An 18,512-nucleotide genomic window follows, 5' to 3' on the forward strand; every position below is an offset into this window, starting at 1 on the left:
GATACTCATGCATCCAAGTGTTGCTTGCTTTTAAAGCATAAACTCATCTTTGAGGAAGAAGAGGAGACACAGTTCAACTTTGGAATTTGACTGCTCAGAAAGTAAATAGCAAAAGGTTAAAATTAACCTAGGATGACCACAGGACCTCCCCCTGGGCCAGGTATCAACAAAACCAGCAGAAGGAGCAATGGCGCCGCTCAAGTTCTTGACATTAACCTACTCTTTCAGACTCCTGGTGTAGTGCGTAAGGATTTAGCACTGAACTGCGGAACCACAAGGTTGGCAGGCAGTCCAAACCCAGCCGCTGCTCATGGGAAACCCCTATATAGGGTCGCTGTGATTCGGAATCTACTTGAAAGCACGTACAGCATCAACTACTCTTTATATGAAATTACTCTTCGAAAGACGGTAAGACTTTCGTTTCTGTGAAAATAATCGCCAAGGTTTTTCATGTAAAACCTTTCATAAAAAGTCTGAAAACATGGATAACATGGAACTAAAATGGATGATGTGTGTCTTCAAATTCAACAGAACAAAGAAAGACTAAACGGTGGAGGGATTATCATCAAGTCTGGAAACAAAACTCATGTTGACTCTGTTCATGGCTCTAAATCTCCAACAAATAATTCGTTAATTTGGATTAAACTTCATCTGAATTCTATGTGTACAGAATATTTAGCTTGACAGTCAAATTCTATACAAGAAAATGGATGGGAAAACAGATTAAACAGTTAAGATTTATGCTTGGGTTCTCATCAAGGAATTCTCTCTGCGAGACCTGAGGTCTGGACAGTCCCAAAGCAGCTAGTACAGTTTCCAAGTGTAATCACAGCCTCGTCCATATTTAAGAAACTCACTGTTGTCAACTCGTCCTCGTAGCCACCCTTCAGGACACAGCAGAATCACCTGAAGGTTTCTGAGGTCGTCAATCTTTAGGAAAGCAGAAAGCCTCATTTTCCTCCAAGTGGCTGGTAGGTTAACAACCCAACATACTTAGTCTACTCTGAGCCACCAGGATCTCCCATCTATTTGATAAACATCTCTAAAAAGGGCATGAAAGCTGTATTATTTTCCCAGCAAGTGCCTCTGAGCTGGTTCCCACTCACAGCGACCCCGGTGTAGGGTTTCCTAGGAGCAATTGGTGAGCTTGAGATCCACCAACCTTGCAGTACAGCTCATTATCCCGTAAGACCCCACCAAGACTCCATTTTCACATATGATATTTACTACATTTTAAAAAACCTAATCCTGATATTCTACGCGGCATCTACAGAAGTTTTCTGCTTTCAGAATTGGCATTGCCTCCAGAGATTTGGTTTGGCTTGGATCATGAACTAGGAGTTGGATGACAACAGTAATGACTACAATCTGCAGCAATTTACACTCTAATGTTTATTCTAGTTAGCAAAATGTAAACATGCCAATGCCTCTTAAAACCAGGATACTTCACTAATAAGGAAAGTCAAGTGTTACAAACTGAGAAGCCAGCATGCCACTTGCCATCTGCCACTTGTCAGTCAAAATGGCCTCGGAACCTGCACACATCGGGAGCTGCAGCTCTGAACAACCGCACACACTAGATGCAAGGAGAGCTCAACTAGTAACTACAGGTTGGAAGAAAAGGCAAGTATTGAAGCAACTCTACAATCCAATGGAGTCAGGTTACCCTTGCTTCTAAAAGAAATCATTCTTGCTGAAGTCAGAATGGCAAGGTGTTCAGATGCGGGTATCTTTGAAGTGGGAATGGATAAACTTCGAAGCTTTTGCTAAATGCCAGGGGCTGAAGTGTAGGGATACAAAGGCAAATGAGACAATGGCTGCTCACAGAGAGTTTGCTGTGACCATAAAAGAAAGGAAACCACTTAGGCTCAAATCCTGCCTCTAGGACTTAATCATGGTTAAGACTTAGAAGCACCATGCCTTCATCTGTGTTCCCTTCTCCTCTAAACTGAAGATAATACTATTACTTAGGGTTAAGTATGAGCGATAACACACAGGCTCATAGTACAGTGCCTGACACATAATCACTGCTACTTCATGAGTGTCCACAGCACAATCATATAGTGAGTCTGAAAAAAAAGAAGGCAGGAAGGGGGACCAACTCCTCCATCATGTAGGAGATGGAGAGGAAATCCAAGAAACGGTTCCTCCACAACCCATGAGGGCAGTTTCTGAGGACAGAGGAATGGACGAGCACTAAGCCAGCAGTGAGTATGGATGGTAAATTCTAAGTCAATGTTTTTATTTTTAGCTCTAAGTAGCTGCATCCATTTTAGAATAGTACAGTGTGGTTTATTAATTTATGTTTGCATTAAGAGCAACAGAATGCCTTCTTTCCAGATAATCAGAGAAGTTTCTGTTGAGGAATGAAGATAGGAAGAGCCACTGGAACACGGGGCAAAGTGCTGAGCTGCCTGAGGGAAAGAGGTCTGTCAGGCATTGAACTGAATTTGATGTAGGTGTTGAATACCCAGGGTGAACTGATTACAACTCTGAGTGACTTATAGGACACAGTAGAGTTGCCCTCCTTTAGGGCTGAAATCCTAAGCAGGGCAGATCACCAGGTCTTTTCTCCACTGGTATACAGCAGTTTCAGTTACTATCTGAGCACTTAACCATTGCTCCACCAGAGATCTTTATAATTCAATTTAGGGGTATAAACCATTCAAATGGGACAGTAGACTATTGAATAAAACATAAAATTGTTATTACTATTGAAACCTGAAAAGCATCGTTCTGTTGGGGCCAATGGAAGATGAAAAGTGAAGAGTAAAATAAGAACCGTGATGGATAATGTTGTGTGCCAGGCAATGGCCCTTTCAAAATGGGCACTGGAAGTAACCTTTTTACAGACAGGGCAGCTATGTGGCACAGAGGAATGGAAGCAACTCCAGGACCTCGACGTGGTCAGCATTCAAGCTCTGTATGACTACTCCTTGGAAGGCAGAAGGGAGAGATGGAGGCTCACCCACATTTCCAGAGTAGAATCCACATAACGGGAAAGAAGTCTTCACCACGCAGATGAACAGAAACACCAATCTAAATTGCCTCCTAGAGTTAGAATTGAGAAATGTTTGCCAAGACAAACAAAGAAAGAAAATTATTACACGCCCTTTCACTGCCAGATGAAACATTAACAGGCTGACCTAAGAAGAATTTTCTGGGTGAGAACATCATTGTTTAACTTTTCTATTTAGAGGTTCGGACACTCAGGTTACACGTTAACGTTACAGATCCGTAACTGGTAGAAATGCTAATAATTTTTCTACAGTAGCATGCCCTGTGGTACATTAGTCATCAAGCAAGCGTACTCCAAAATTATCTTCTTAAATTGCCAATAAATATCCAGTTCCCCAAAAACTCTTTGGACTAGTTATACCCTAATAGATTTCTTCCATTCATTGTTGTTAAGTGCTGCTGAGTAGGTTCTGACTCATGGCAATCCCGTATAGGGTTTTGGAGGAGTGGCCGGTGAGCTTGAATCGGTTCAAACCGACCTTGCAGTCTAGCGTATTATCCCACAGCACCAGGACTCTTGAGAAGACTGAAATGTACTGTTAGGTCTGGGAACTGGTTGATGACTGTTTCTGAAATGGTGGAGGCAGACAGTGTCTGAGAAAAGGGAAGGATGGTATATACCAAGCCTCCTCTGAAAGGGCTGGCCCATGAAGATGGCACAAAAGAGACACCAACCAAAGGCCTTCTTCCCACCTTTGTGTTGACAATAGTTACATACGCATATTTATGAGTGTGTGCATGGATTTTGTTTTGTTTTTCCTTTTTCCTTACATGCATATTTATGTGTGTAAGGAAAAGTAGTACTGAATGAAAACAGGCTGGGGATAAAATGTAATCTACTAACAAGTCTCTGGAGTCCTGGTGTGGTGCTGTGGGTTAATACGCCAGGCAGCAAAGCTGTTTGAACTGCAAGGTCGGCGGTTCAAGCTCACTAGCTGCTCCTCGGAAACCCTACACAGGGTCGCAAGGGGTCAGAATGACTCAACGGCACTTCACAACAAGTCCCTGGTATGGCACTGCAGGATTATGTACTGGACTGCAAGGTCAGCAATTCAAAGCCACCAGCCACTCCTCAGGGTTGCTATGAAGCAGAACTGACTTGATGGCACTTAACAACAAGCACAAGCTCCTACAGGAAGAAAAAAATATAAGCTTGGCTCTGAGGCAAAATATGACAACTGGCAGTGAGGAAGAAGGGCATGTCTCCCTTATTTTTCTTCAAGTGAGAGGTGTGCAAAGAACAAGGGCGAATGGAGATGTCTGAGAATTACTCACTCATGGGAGACCAGATAAGAATCACCAGCTTTCTGTCAGTGGACGTTCTCTCAGAGATTCCCTATCGAGAAAGCAACCTCTGGAGATCCACACCTCTGTAAAACCAGACAGTGCAGCAAAGTCCTATGGATAACCGACGATCGGATCCACACAAATCACGGAGATGGAAGGCATTTTGTTCCATTTTGCATCGGTCACCAGAAGTTTGTGTCCACTAAACCTCAACTGGCTGTTTCATGGGACAAAGATGAGGCTTTCTGCTCCTGTAAAGACTTACAGCCTTGGAAACGCTATACAGGGTTGCTATGAGTCGGAACTGATTCCACAGCACACCACCCACCACCAAACTTCATTCAGAGGGACTGACACAATGGCTGCAACAATGGACCAAAACTATAGGCTCCAGTGTGAGGATGGCACAGTGTTTGGTTCTGTTGTATACAGAGAGTCACTGTGAGTCAGAATTGTCTTGAAAGCACTCAACAACAACCAACAAGAAAGAAGAGCCAGCACCACGGAGCATCTAGACGAGCGAAGAGCTAAACGTAATCGTGCCAGTCCACTCTTGGCATGATTATCTCATGTTATGTAAGACAACTCCTCATGGCTCAAGAGCAGACACTTACTTAGGGACACAGCTGAATTCCAGGTCTCCAGACTGCCGGTTGTGCCATTCTATTCCAAAACATTAACCCACCACTTCCTGGTTACTGATATGCTGATGACAGTTAACCCATGTAGAGAGGTACAAGGAAGCATATGAATAATACACCTCAGCCTGAACTCTGGGTAATCTCTACTACACCTTCATTTACACAGTGCTGACTAAAACAAGAGCCTACCTAGTACAGTGATCGTTCAAGTATCGCCCAAGGCTGAACAACTCACTGAACGACTCAATTCAACACCGCCACACTATTGATGCCAGCATCCACATTTTACTACTGTAACATGCTTTTGAAAGGCTACCTTACATGCCCCCCAGCAACAGTCACTGAGATTAACTTTGGCATTCTTTTCACAATGTGTATTATTCTTTTAGAATTAAGTGGGCATTTACAGCTCAACAATTCATGCTGCAAACCTCTTAGAAATGTCCTTTCCCTTGATCAACAGAGCTTGAGAGATCCGTTCTCGCTGTGAACACATAAGCACAATTCAGAGACTCCATTATTTCCTGAGCTGACTTCACCAAAATGAACACAAAATTAAAAAAATCAAGAAGAAAACCCCATGTACAGTGACACCAACAGAAAGCTGGCTATACTGTAGATCAACAGCATGTATAACAAAGAGAAGGGAAGGGCGAAGATCCCAAAATTCTCAAATAAAATACATAAAATGATCTTAAAGATTCCTATCTAGTTCCATAGGAAGGTGGCAGAGTAGGGTTGCCACCCTATTAGAAATGCTGAGCAGACCCTCGGCAGTAAAAGACACGGGAGACCAAGTGAAATGGATAAGGATGGTGATCCTGGAACCATAGATTCAAAGGAAAGGACAGAGGGGGATAGAGCAAGATTAAGTGCCAACTGGAAGAGGAGGCTGAACAGGATCCGTAAGAGAAGCGACAAGCAGGCTGCCTGTCAGCTGGCCTGTCGCAGTGCGGGTTTGGTTCTGGAACTTTAGTGGACGCCTGTCAGTACAGGGGGACCTGAGGAAAGGCAGTGAGGGGTATGGCTCTCTCTGAGCCCTTGCCCTCCTGGAAGTGCAGCCGCCAGTGGAACCCACCCCACGTCTGGAAGCTGGAAACCCCACCCTAAACTTCGCTAGAAAAATAGAGAACTGCATGCACACGTCCAGTCTCTATCATATTCATTAGGACACAGGTGGTAAGTGTCTGAGAACACACTATGTCATACAATCATCAAATATAAAATACAACAATACCACAATGTCTCTGAGACAACAATTTCAGCTTACACGAAGTAATGAGACAAGAGAGCCTCAAACATACATTGCTGGTGGGATTGCAAAATGGTCCAATCAATCACTCTGCAAAACAATATGGTGCATCCTCAGAAAGCTGGAAATAGAAATGTGCACAACCTTGGAACAACAGGGCTCTGGGACACAAGGACTAAAGCATGGTTTGAATGGGTAAAAGGGGAAATAATGTTAAGATGCTTGGCTGTCTTTTGAATCTTGGTTTCCCTTGGCTACTATTGTAAAATCTGTAAATAGACAGTTGGGGGTGGGACACGAGGGGGAGAAAGGAATAGCCAGAAACATCACCATAGAAATCTTATAAGTCCGTCTTCAGCCTATAATTGACTGTTGTTGTTGTCAGGTGCCATCGAGTCAGAACCGACTCATAGTGACCCCATGCACAGCAGAACGAAACAATGTGCGATCCCGGGCCAACCTCACTACCACTGTGCCACACTTGACGCTGCCACACTTGACGCCATCAATGATCCAGCCATCAATGATCCATCTTGTTTGGGGTCTTCCTCTTTTTCTCTGACCCTCCACCTTACCCAGCATGACATCCTTCAGCAGCAACTATTCCCTCCAGACAATATGTACAACTGATTGGAATACTTAAAATGGGGCTACAACTTGCCCTGAAGGAGGCTTCCGGTGGAGCCTTTGCACTGCATAAGACCATAGGTGGAAACCTGATCCCCATCCAGAATCTTCTGAGGTAGAAAATTTCCACTTGAAAGGACCAGCCTGGAGTGGCTAAAAGAACAGAAGATACTTCTTGAAAGACCAGCAGGAAAATCACAAAACAGTAACTGCAGTCTGACTGAACAAGCAAGTTGGTCACCAGGGAGCCATCAAGGCAAGCAGTTGAGTCCCCTCAGGGCAAACCCCCCTTCCAAGACTGAGACTCAAGGGGAATATATAAGCAGGCATGTGGTCTTGCTGGTGACCACGCTAGTCTACCGATAAGGGAAGTGGAGGAAAAACAGCAATGAAGTCGTGAGCTAAATCCGATCACGTTCAAAACACTCCTGCCTGGTTCAACCAGGGTTGAGACCTTGTTGATCAACAATATGGCGACACCTGGGGACTCCGGGACCCAGGGACATGGCCATGGCCACAGAGGACTAGAGAGGAAAGGGAAGCATCCAGCTGATGTGAAGTAAGGGGAGATGCACAAGAACACCCATACTTGGAGATAGTACCCACTTGACCTGGCTTCCATGGCTGGATGATCAGAACTCAACTAGAAGAAGAAAGAAGAGGGTGAAAAGGAGTAATCTGCTACAATTTGCTGAACTTGACCTATACTTACGGATGTAGTAGCTCAAGAGGGACTGAATCTTTATAAACAGCGAGGATCATTCTCATGCCCTTGATACACAGGGTTGACAGGGATGGGCAACTTAGATACTGGCTACCCAAAATGGGGGGGGCTACAAAGGCAAGAAGTGACTGGCTTATGAGCTTTCAAGAGGGAGCCTAGTTCCAGAGGGTGCGAGAGAAGGGAGAATCTCCGCTGAGTAGTTCCCAACCTGTCTGATGGGACTGGTGAAAGGAGATGGGGAAAAGACTCCTGTGGTTCAATCCTGAATAAGTGCCAACTGACTGTGAGAGTTGCAAATGTAAAGGCAGAGTTTTATAACAGAAGGAGGGGAATGGTTGATTTTGCAGTCCAGGCGCAGAGGACCCTGGGACCATAAGGGAGAAAAGCAGAGTGTGGGACCCTATCCAGTGAAACAGTGATGCCAGAGATGGAGCAACTGGGGACGCTGGACTCAGGGAGGGGGAGAGGCGGAGTGTTGATGGCTTGGGGGGAGGGGCACACTTGCAGGGTATACCCTTTGGTTGTTTGATGATGCATGGAAGGAACTGTAACCATTGCAATGAGAAGAAGTACGATAGGATGAATGTAAAGTTGATGTTCTATCTCATCACTCAATTCACAATAAAAAATTTTTTTAAAAAAGTCTCAAATAAATGACCAAAATGCAGTATCAGAAATGAAACATGATATCAGAACTTACTGATAAAGAATTTAGGTACCTTCAATAGACTGAAAGAATGATGGCAAAAACTGCAGATGAAATCAAGGAAAAAACAGACAAATCTTAGGGGAAATTCAGGCACACAAGAGCAAAGTTAACAAAACAAATTAATTGGAAACCAGACAAAAACAGCAATTAGAAAGCAGAAAGATTAATCAGAAATAGATACCACTTCAAAAGGGCAAAGTAAAATTGTATCAATAGAAAGCCAAATTGTTAGGCTTCAAGAAAAATCTCTTAATATTTACCTGCTAGAGGAACAATTAGAAAAAACAAAAAAATCCTAAGATAGCCTATTATTCATGTTGAATACTTTCATGAGGAATGACATATATGACTGGAATTCCAAAAAAAGTAAGAGACAATAAAAGGAGAAAACTGCCCAAGAGTTGTTGGAAGAAAATTTTCCTAACATCATGAAAGAGGAGAAGCTGTATATTCAAGAACGACCTTAAATACATCCCACCACAATTTCGAGACCATCTCAAGAAAACATTTAACACAAGTAATTCGAGAAACCGATTGTATGAGGAAAATTGTGGCATCAGAATTGGAGGAAGACTCATTCATTAAAAACCTACATAAGCAGATGGCATGTGTTGCTTGCTGAAATTTAAGATAACTTGAAGACCTTACTGATCAAGATCAAAGACTACAGTATGTATAGCAACTCAATATAATGAGAACAAAAATCCTCAAAACTGAATCAATAAACAGCAAAATAAATTCAAGAAAGATCAAAATTGCCAAGGATTTCATTTTACTTGGATCCACAATCAACACCCATGGAAAAAGCAATCAAGAAATCAAATTAACATACTGAATTCGACAAATCTGCTCCAAAAGATCTTTTTAAAAGTATCCAAAAGCAAGCTGTCACTAGAACTTAAGATGCACCTTCCGGAAGCCTTGGTATTTTCAATCACCTCATACGCATGTGAAAGCTGAACAGTGAATAAGGAAGATCAAGCAAGAACTGATGCCTTTCCTATAGTGTTTAGGAAGAACAATGAATAAACCATGAGTTGCCATTGTTGTTGTTGAGTGCTATGGAGTCGGTTCTGACTCATAGCGACCCTGCACAGGATTTCCGAGGCTGTAAATCTTTACGGGAGCAGAACGCCTCATCTTTCTCCGGCAGAACCACTGGTAGTTTCCAGCTGCTGACCTTGCGGTTCACACCCCGATTCGTAACCACTACCTCCTTGGAAGAAGGTGTTACAATGCTCCTTAGAAGTGACGGCAAGATTTCGTCTTATGTACTTTGGACATGTTTATCAGGAGGGGCCTGTCGCTGAAGGACAACACATTTATAGAGTCAGCAAAAAAAGAGGAAGGCCCTCAACACCATGAATGGACACAGTGCTGCAACCATAGGCTCAACCATAAAGGACTGTGAAATTACTTGACGGCACTGCACCAAAAAAAAAAAAAAAAACAACCACAGAGAAAGTTGATTCATGAAGTCAGAATAAATAATATAGCCTAGTAATGAAACAAGGAGTCCTGGTGTGGCACTGTGGGTTAATGCGCCAGATTGCAAAGCTGTTTGAACTGCAAGGTTGGCAGTTCAAGCTCACCAGCTGCTCCTCGGAAACCCTAGACAGGGTCCCTATGGGTCAGAACTGACTCTATGGCACTTAACAACAACAATGAAACAAAGGAGGCTAAATCCAAAATTAAAAGATTTTTTTGGGAAATAACATCACTAAACCAATATGCCAAAAGGCACTTCTCCACCAAAATCTGCTGGACTCACCAGAAGGAACTGCCAAAAGTGACAGAGAATGCCAAGGGCCTTGCTGAAAAGACATTCTCAGACAAATGAAGGATGCTAAAAGAGAGGACATGACTATGTAAAGAAACGAGCAAAATACAACTGTTGAAGAAACTTTTAAAACAAGAAGAAAACAGTAAAGAATTGTGTTTAACCCTGAAATGACAAGGAAAACGTTCAATGCACTAAAAGGGGAACAGTTGTCAAATTTTGTTACGCAAAAAGTTGTTGTTACGTGCCTAGGAGTCAGTTCCGAATCATAGCAACCCTGCATAGGGTTTCCGAGGCTGCAAATCTTTATGGGAGCAGAAAGCCTCATCTTTCTCCCACAGAACAGCTGGTAGTTTCCAAATTACTGATCAGTGCAGGTACAGAAAGTATGGTGGGGAGAGAGTGTTATATCTACATACAGATAACAATGTCAATATACACCACCCAACAGCCTAAATATAGAGAGCCAATGGGAGATACAGGAGAAAATATTTGAACAAGACCGACCATACATGAATTGATGCTTGTGAGTTATGGTGTTGGAGGAGAATACTGAAAGTGCCATGGACTGCCAAAAGAACCAATATATCCATTTTGGAAGATCCATTTTGGAAGAAGTACAGCCAGAGTGCTCCTTGGAGGCCAGGATGGCCAAACTTTGTCTCTCATATTGTCAGGATGAACCTGTCGCTGGAAAAGGATATCATGTTTGGTAGGGTGGAGGGTCACAAAAAAAGGGGAAGACCCCCAGCAAGATGGATTGGCAAAGTGGCAGCACCAATGGGTTCAAATGTGGCAACAATTGTGAGGGTGGCCCAGGATCCAGCAGTGTTTCCTTCTGCTGTGCATAAGGTGGCTATGGGTTAGTAGCAACTGACTGCACCTAACAACAACAAAACCATGGAACAGCAGGACCCTATGAGACTTTTTACATTTCCTGCCATGCAACTCATTCCCCTAATCAAAAGAAACCCTTAACCCATTAAGCATGTTGTGATTTTAACTCTATATCCGACACCTTATTGTAATTAACTTGTAAATGATGTGACTTAAGTGCCATTGAGTTGACACAAAGCAACCCTGGATAAGTTTCTGAGGAGAAGTTGGTGGGTTTGAACTGCTGACCTTGTGGTTACAAAGTCACACCAAGACTCCCATGATGAGACTTTTGTTGTTAAGTGCTGTTAAGTCGGTCCTAACTCACAGCAACCCTGTATAAGGTCTTCACAGCAGAAATGCTCATCTTTCTCCCATGGATCGGTTTGGTGGGCTCAAACAGCAGACCAGTCCATTGCTTATCACCTGGAGACACCGCGCTCCCAGGATGAGACTTAGTGTTATGTTTTTATGTGCATTATCTTTTACCATGTGGTTTCACTACTCAAAAACTCGAGTTCAAAGTTAGATTTTGTTGTTGTTAAAAGTGCTGCCCAGTCTATTCTGACTCAGCAACCCTCTAAAGAGTTTCCGAGGAGTGGCTGGTGTGGTTTGAACTGCCAACCTTGAGGTTCAAACAAACTCAAGGTCCAGCCACACTAGGACTCCTTAGATACATGTTCATTTTTTAAAAGTCACTTTGTAATCCAAACTACTGTTTCAAAAAAATAGTAACATTAAAGAATTCCTACTGCTTAAATGCACAGAGAACACCATCCTGAGTCAGCCAAGGATCGTGTATCCATCGGTGGCACATAATGTCTATTCTGTAGTACACTGTAAAGTGACTTTGCCACATGGAGTGAACTCAACTGGAAAGGCAAAAAACAAAACAGGGTCCAAGCTATGTGTGCACTGCACTTAAAGGCTAGGAAGATGTCTAGAGAACTAGGGTCGGGGACAAATCGGAGAGCAACAGGAAGGAACAGTAATCACTAGGTAACAACTCTTTGAAGGGATACATTATGCTGAGAGCCAAATAATGAGAAGCAGAAAGAAAACATGTGTATTTGTAGGAGAAAAAAATCTAGTGATACCATTTGTTTGAGTCAGTTCAAATTCTAGCTATATTATTTTAAGCTATGTTCCCATGAAGAAATCCGTAACCTAGTTAAGCCTTCACTTCCTCATCTGTAGAATGGGAATAAAGCAGTGTCTCATTGAGTGAGTTCTCCAAGATTGAAGTGTAAACTACTTAGAAAAGCCTAAGAGTTAACTGCGGGGGGGTGGAGAGGTGGGAGGGAAGACCATGCCATGCATTTTTCTTTACTGGGTTCAAGGGCTTAGAGCCATAGTTTTCTGGCGCAACTTAGTCAACTGACATAGTATATAGTTCATAAAGTTAATGGTCTACACTCTAGTTTGGTGCGTTGTCCCTGGTGTCTTAAAAAGTTTGTGAATAGCCATCTAAAGTACAATTACTGGTCTCTACTCATCTGGAATAGAAAAGAGAGTGAAGGAAACCAACGGACTCAAGGAAGAAACTCATCCACAGGGCCAACAGTCAAGTTCTCTTCTAATCTGATAGCTAGATGGTACCCAGCTACCAATACCAAAGTCCTGACCAACGGCACATGAAATGGTTCCAGTTAGAATGGGAGAAAAGCCCAGACTAAAATTCAAATTCTAAAAACACCAGATTTACTAGAGACTAGTAGTAGACTGGAGAAGCCCCAAGATACCACTTCACCTTGAACTGAAACCACTCCAAGAGATCAGACAAACAACTGACTGGATTCTAAAATAAACAATATCACCCATGAATACTACGTCCCTTAAGCAATCAACTATGAGACCAAGAGGTCAACATTTACCCAATAGCAAAAATGAGAAAAGGAGGGGAAGGGAAATTAGATCAATGGAAACAGAACAAACAAAATGGAAATAATGAGAATACCAACACAACGTGAAAATTGTAATGGTGTAACAATTGTTAGCTAAATGGGAACCTAATTCACCAGGTAGACAACTTTCACCTAAAAAACAAAACAAGTATGGAAGGGCCATTATTGTTGTTAAGTGCTGTCCAGTGGGTTCCAACCCACAGCGACCCTGCATAGGGATTCCGAGGAGCAGCTGATGAGCTTGAACCACCAACCTTAAGGTTCAAATTGACTTTGCAGTCCAGTGCATTAACCCATAGCACCACACATTGTTGTTGTTGTTAAGTTAATGTGGAGTCGATTCCGACTCATAGCGACCCTGAACAGGGTTTCCGAGGCTGTAAATCTTTACGGGAGCAGAAAGCCTCATCTTTCTTCCACGGAACGGCTGGTAGTTTCGAACTGCCGACCTTGAAGTTAGCAGCCCGATTCGTAACCACTACGCCACCAGAGCTCCTTCACATATGACCCAGCAATTCCACTCCTAGTTATATATTCAAAAGAAATTAAACCAGGGACTCAAAGAGACTTAAACATGAATGTTTGCAACATAATTATACTTAACAGCCAACAGGTGAAAACAACTCGTGTCAGTAACAGTTAAATGGACAAATAAAACGTGCATACATGTGGAACACTATTCAGTTACACAGACATGACGTTCTGATACAATATGCATTGAATTTAACAAAATGAAGTTTGGCCAACAGGTTTTACAAACACCTATTTCATATTATCAAGGTTGGCGGTTCAAGCTCAGCAGCTGCTCTTAAAAACCCTATATAGGGTGGCTATGAGCCGACTAGAAGGCACTTAGCAACAACAACAACATTTTATATTATTGTGATCAAATTATGAGCATGTCTTTAGAAAAAATCCTCAGGTTTGAGCAAGGCAGACAAGTACTTAAGAGACCAACTAATATAATGAATGAAATTTACTTCCAAAAATTTGTGGAGCACATATATTTAAGAAAGCACATCAACAGAGACATTTTACTTTGATCAGAAATGAGAAAAAGTCTCTGGATGTAGAGCAAACCATCCTTGACCTACATGTGCCACCTTAGTTGTTTTTAGGAGTCCTGGTGTGGCAATGTAGGTTAAGCTTTGCACTGAAAGGTCAGAACTGCAAAGTCGGCAGTTCGAACTCACTAGCTGCTCCTCAGAAACCCTATACAGAGTCGCTATGAGTAGGAACCTATGTTTCATTAATTCATCCTTTACGTCCTGGTCCTCCAACACTAACACCATGCATGGTTATTAAAGAAAACACTATGCCTTTAGAGATGAACATACAAACCACCCAAATCCTGTCTCTGGTCTATTTCAGAAGTGGTCACAGTGAGTTCATGTATCTTTCCATAATTATTTTCAGAGTCTCTGAGTAGGTAGCACAATGGTTCTGAATCGGGCTGTGAACCTTAAGGTCAGCAGTTCGAAACTACCAGCTGTTCCGCGGGAGAAAGATGAGGCTTTCTGTTGCTGTAAAGATTTACAACCTCGGAAACCCTGTACAGGGTTCGCTATGGGTCGGAATCGACTCGATGGCACTTAACAATATCCAACTCTTTCAAATGGAGTTAATCCGCTATTAGACCATTTTATGGCAGCACTCTGGTACTGTAGTGGTTACGAATTGGGCTGCGAACCTCAAGGTCAGCAGTTCGAAACTACCAGCTGTTCCACAGGAGAAAGATGAGGCTTTCTGCTCCCGTAAAGATTTACAGCCTCAGAAAGCCTGTACAGGGTCACTATGAGTCAGAACCAACTCCACGACACATATCCACCACCACCACGGCAACAAATGAGTCAGAATCAACTCCACAGCAGTGGGCTCTGGTAGTGGGTATTACAGGAAAAGACAAAGCATCTCCGCTTGTTTTAGGCCTTTTCCAAATCTTAAGGACGATCAAACTGTACCTTAAACACTTTACCAAGTACTGCTGAGACAAAGACGGAACACACTGGAGACGACCTCAGTACTGAGCTAATCCTGGAGACCGCCACCCCCAGAGCTGTCAGCTTCCATCAACAGTTTAGACTGGCTTTCCCCCAGTTCTTTCCTTTACACCTGACAACACCAAAGTTCAACTGAAATCCTGTTTGCCTATTCAAGTTTAAAGGAGCCCTGGTGATGCAAATTCAGGGTTGGGATGCTAACCTCAAGGCCAGAAATTAGAACCCACTAGCTGCTCCTCAAGAGACAGATGGATGGGACTGTCTGCTCAAGTAAAGATTTCATTCTGGGCACTTTCTAAAAAGGGCAATTCTACCCAGTCCTTTAGGGTCGCTATGAATTGGAATCCATTCAATGGCAGTAGCTTTGGTTGGTTTAGTGGGATTCAAGTTTAACACAATCTACTTGCTTGCCTTAACTTTCTCTATGGTCCTGTATATTACAATCTTGAAGAGCTTCATGGCATTCTGCAGATATTTCATTAGATGCTACAAGTGGATACTTGCATCTTCCTCTATCCACTTCATTCCAATGGGGTCCTAAGGAAACTACCACCTTCTACAGACAAATTATGCCCCAGTCCCATCCTCACACAACATTCACCAAAAGTTAACTGAGGATCAGAACTGGGCACCTAGCCAGTCAAGTTTGGCATTATAATGGCTACCTACGTTTAACCACAGCCACATTAGGAAGCTAGTTTTAAAGAGATCACGTTGATAAACAAGTAGAGACAACGGGTAAGAGAATATGAACTGGTAATCTCCATTGTCCTTAAGACTTGCAATCTTGATTCTGTCCTTACGGATGCCATGAAATAACCAATGGGTTGTCAATTTCAAATAATAGTCCCAGTTAATCCAGTATCTAATTCAGGTTGGGGGTTTTTGTTCTGGTTTTTTAAAGTACTCATTTATTTATTTTTAAACCTCCAAATTGCAATGGATGTTCTTTCAAACCTGACTCATACAGAGATTCAGTATTTCTCCAATAACAAAGACAAATAAAAACTATTATTCCACACTGTTTGAACAGAGCATCGAGCATCAATATACAAGAACTTCTGGCATGCAACCTATCTCTTTAATCCTAACAATCTCAGGATTATAGCAAGAACAAATATTGCTCATATAACAGAGAGACCCAAAGTCTCTGTTCAAGTATCTAAACTTAAAACCAGATTAGAATTGACAATTTTCTTATACACTGACCTTTAAAAGGATAAATTCAGATCCCTCAAACCTAGTTTATAACTTCCCATTAGTAGTATTTGCCACAGTACATAATAAGGAGCCCTAGTGGCGCTGTGGGATAAGCAATGGACTGCTAACACTAACACCAGTTCAAATCACCAGCTGATCCTCAGAAGACAGAGGCAGCTTTCTGCTCCAGTAAAGATCTACAGTCTCAGAAACACTGAGTTGGAATCCACTTGATAATAGTGGATCTGATTGTATTTTTTGGGTCTAGGACACACTACACAATGGGAACGATTATAATAGGAAAAGAGCATGTCTCAGCTAAACTGTCATTTCTAAAACGTCACCAAAAAGTGCCCAGAATCCAGTGGGGACAGTTTCCTTTTGGAGTGATGAAAATGTTTGGAAATTAGATATTCTGAGTTACACAACTCTGTAAACATATTTTAAACCACTGTGCAAATCAGTGGGCTTTATGGCAAGTTAATTACACATCAAAAGAACTGCTAAATTCTATTTTGCACATTTTCTACCTTCAAAGAGTACAGCATAAAAAGGAAAACCTTGAATTTACTGTTTTGAAACCTTCAAGTATGCCAACAATAGCCCAAAGTGACTGCTGCTAGTTGTTGAGTTCAGTACCTCACAACCCCACGTGTGCAGAGCAGAGCAGAACTGCTCCAAAGGGTTTCAAGGCTGTGACTTTTCAGACGATCCCCAGGCATGTCTTTGGAGATGCCTCTGTTGTTGTTAAGTGCTGTCAAGTTGGTGCCAACACGTAATGACCCTGTATAAGGTTTCAGAGGAGCAGCTGCTGGGGTTGAACTGCTGACCTTGCGGTTAGTAGTTCACTGCTTATCCGTCAGCACCATACCAGATCTCCAAGGAGACTCTGGGTGGGTTCAAACCATCAATCTTGGTTAATAGTCCTATATTTAATTAACTACTGCCCCCTCCAAGAACTACCTAGTATAATATAGCAGGTCCTGAATCCAAAAGATACTGTGAGGTACTAGAAATCAAGTTTCATTTTAAAAGCAGCCAATCTTAATTTATTAACAATGAAAAGACTCTAAGTGCAATGGTGCGCCTTTATAATGTAGTAACCAAACCTCCCTGTGACCTACTTTCCTCACTATTATACCACACCGTCTGTTCTCTATTCCGGACCTGGTTGGGATGTCAATCACTTGATTTTTCCAACACTGTCATTAAATACAAAAATAAAATCACAAGCTGATGCTATTTATATAAGAACTAACAAACGATTCACTGTAAGTTACCACAATAACTAATGTTGGATGCGAGCATTAAAAAAATGTGACTCTAAAGTACGCACTGTCATCGTTGTGAACTGCTATGGAGTTGGTTCTGATTCATAGTGACCCTGTATAGGGTTTCTGAGTAGCCAACTGCCAACCTTGTGGTTACCAGTCCAGAGCTTATCCTACAGTGCCACACCAGGATTCCGAAGGATGTACTAGTCATCTTTTAACAAAAACAAAACTATACTGGAACGTGTAGAATGAGTACCAAACTGCTAACCACAAGGTCAGCAGTTCAAATCCACCAGCTGCTCCTCAGAAACCCTATACAGGATGCTAAGGGTCAGAACTAACTCAATGGCACTTACCACCACACCACCACTACCGCCACCAAGAGGAGTCCTGGTGTGGCACTGTAGGACAAGCACTGGACTGCTAACCGCAAGGTCACCGGTTCAAACTCACCAGTCACTCCTCGGAAACAGTACCAGGTAGTTGAGTCAGAACCAACTGGAAGATACCCATCAGAAACCACCACCAGGAAAGAAGAGCTGGGAGAGAGAGGTGTGTGTGTGTCCTTTGGACTTAGGGTCCCTGCACTGTGAGGCTCTGAGACCCAAGGAAAACGCATGTGAAGACACTGACCTCCCCAAGGATGTGGAGTCTGAAGGAAGAAGACAAGGGTCTGTCCCTCAAAGTCCAGACACAGAAACCTTCCCCTAGAGCCTGCCCTCTGAATTTGAACTTCCGGCCTCCTGAACCCAGAACCCAGAGTACCTTTTTGGTTGTTAAAGTCCATACAACAACAACAACAAAAGAAAAGCAACTATATTAAAGACTCGAGTAACAGGCCTGATACACAAGATAGACATATAAAACATAGTTAGCTACCAAGTTGAAACAAAGCTGCAATGAATGAGAGCAGTCAGCCCAATTCTCTCAGCATTCCCATCCGTCAATCTTGCTGTGATTAAACCAATGTAATCTGTTGGGGGAAAGGGAGGAATAGTGAGGGTTTAAAGGAGCTCTGGTAGCATAGCGGTTACGAATCGGGCTGCTAACCTCAAGGTCGGCAGTTCAAAACTACCAGCTGTTCCGCGGGAGAAAGATGAGGCTTTCTGTTCCCATAAAGATTTACAGCCTCGGAAACTCTGTGCAGGGTTGCTATGAGCAGGAACCGACTCGACGGCATATAACAACAGCAACAAAGGGCAAACAAGCTACTCACTTGT

At 42.6% G+C, this 18,512-nt stretch overlaps 1 protein-coding gene across 1 annotated transcript in view; it reads right to left on the reverse strand.

The window, feature by feature from the left end:
• Window positions 1–12,092, reverse strand: part of TRIP12 (thyroid hormone receptor interactor 12) — a 121,567-nt gene extending 109,475 nt beyond the window's left edge. The window contains 1 exon segment of the mRNA XM_006866729.1: window positions 12,082–12,092. The gene's annotated coding sequence lies outside the window, so the exon portion shown is untranslated.
• Between the last annotated feature and the right edge of the window lie 6,420 nt (window positions 12,093–18,512).

Source organism: Chrysochloris asiatica, unplaced genomic scaffold (genome assembly GCF_000296735.1).
Source record: "Chrysochloris asiatica unplaced genomic scaffold, ChrAsi1.0 scaffold00096, whole genome shotgun sequence".
NCBI classification, from domain to species: Eukaryota; Metazoa; Chordata; class Mammalia; order Afrosoricida; family Chrysochloridae; genus Chrysochloris; species Chrysochloris asiatica.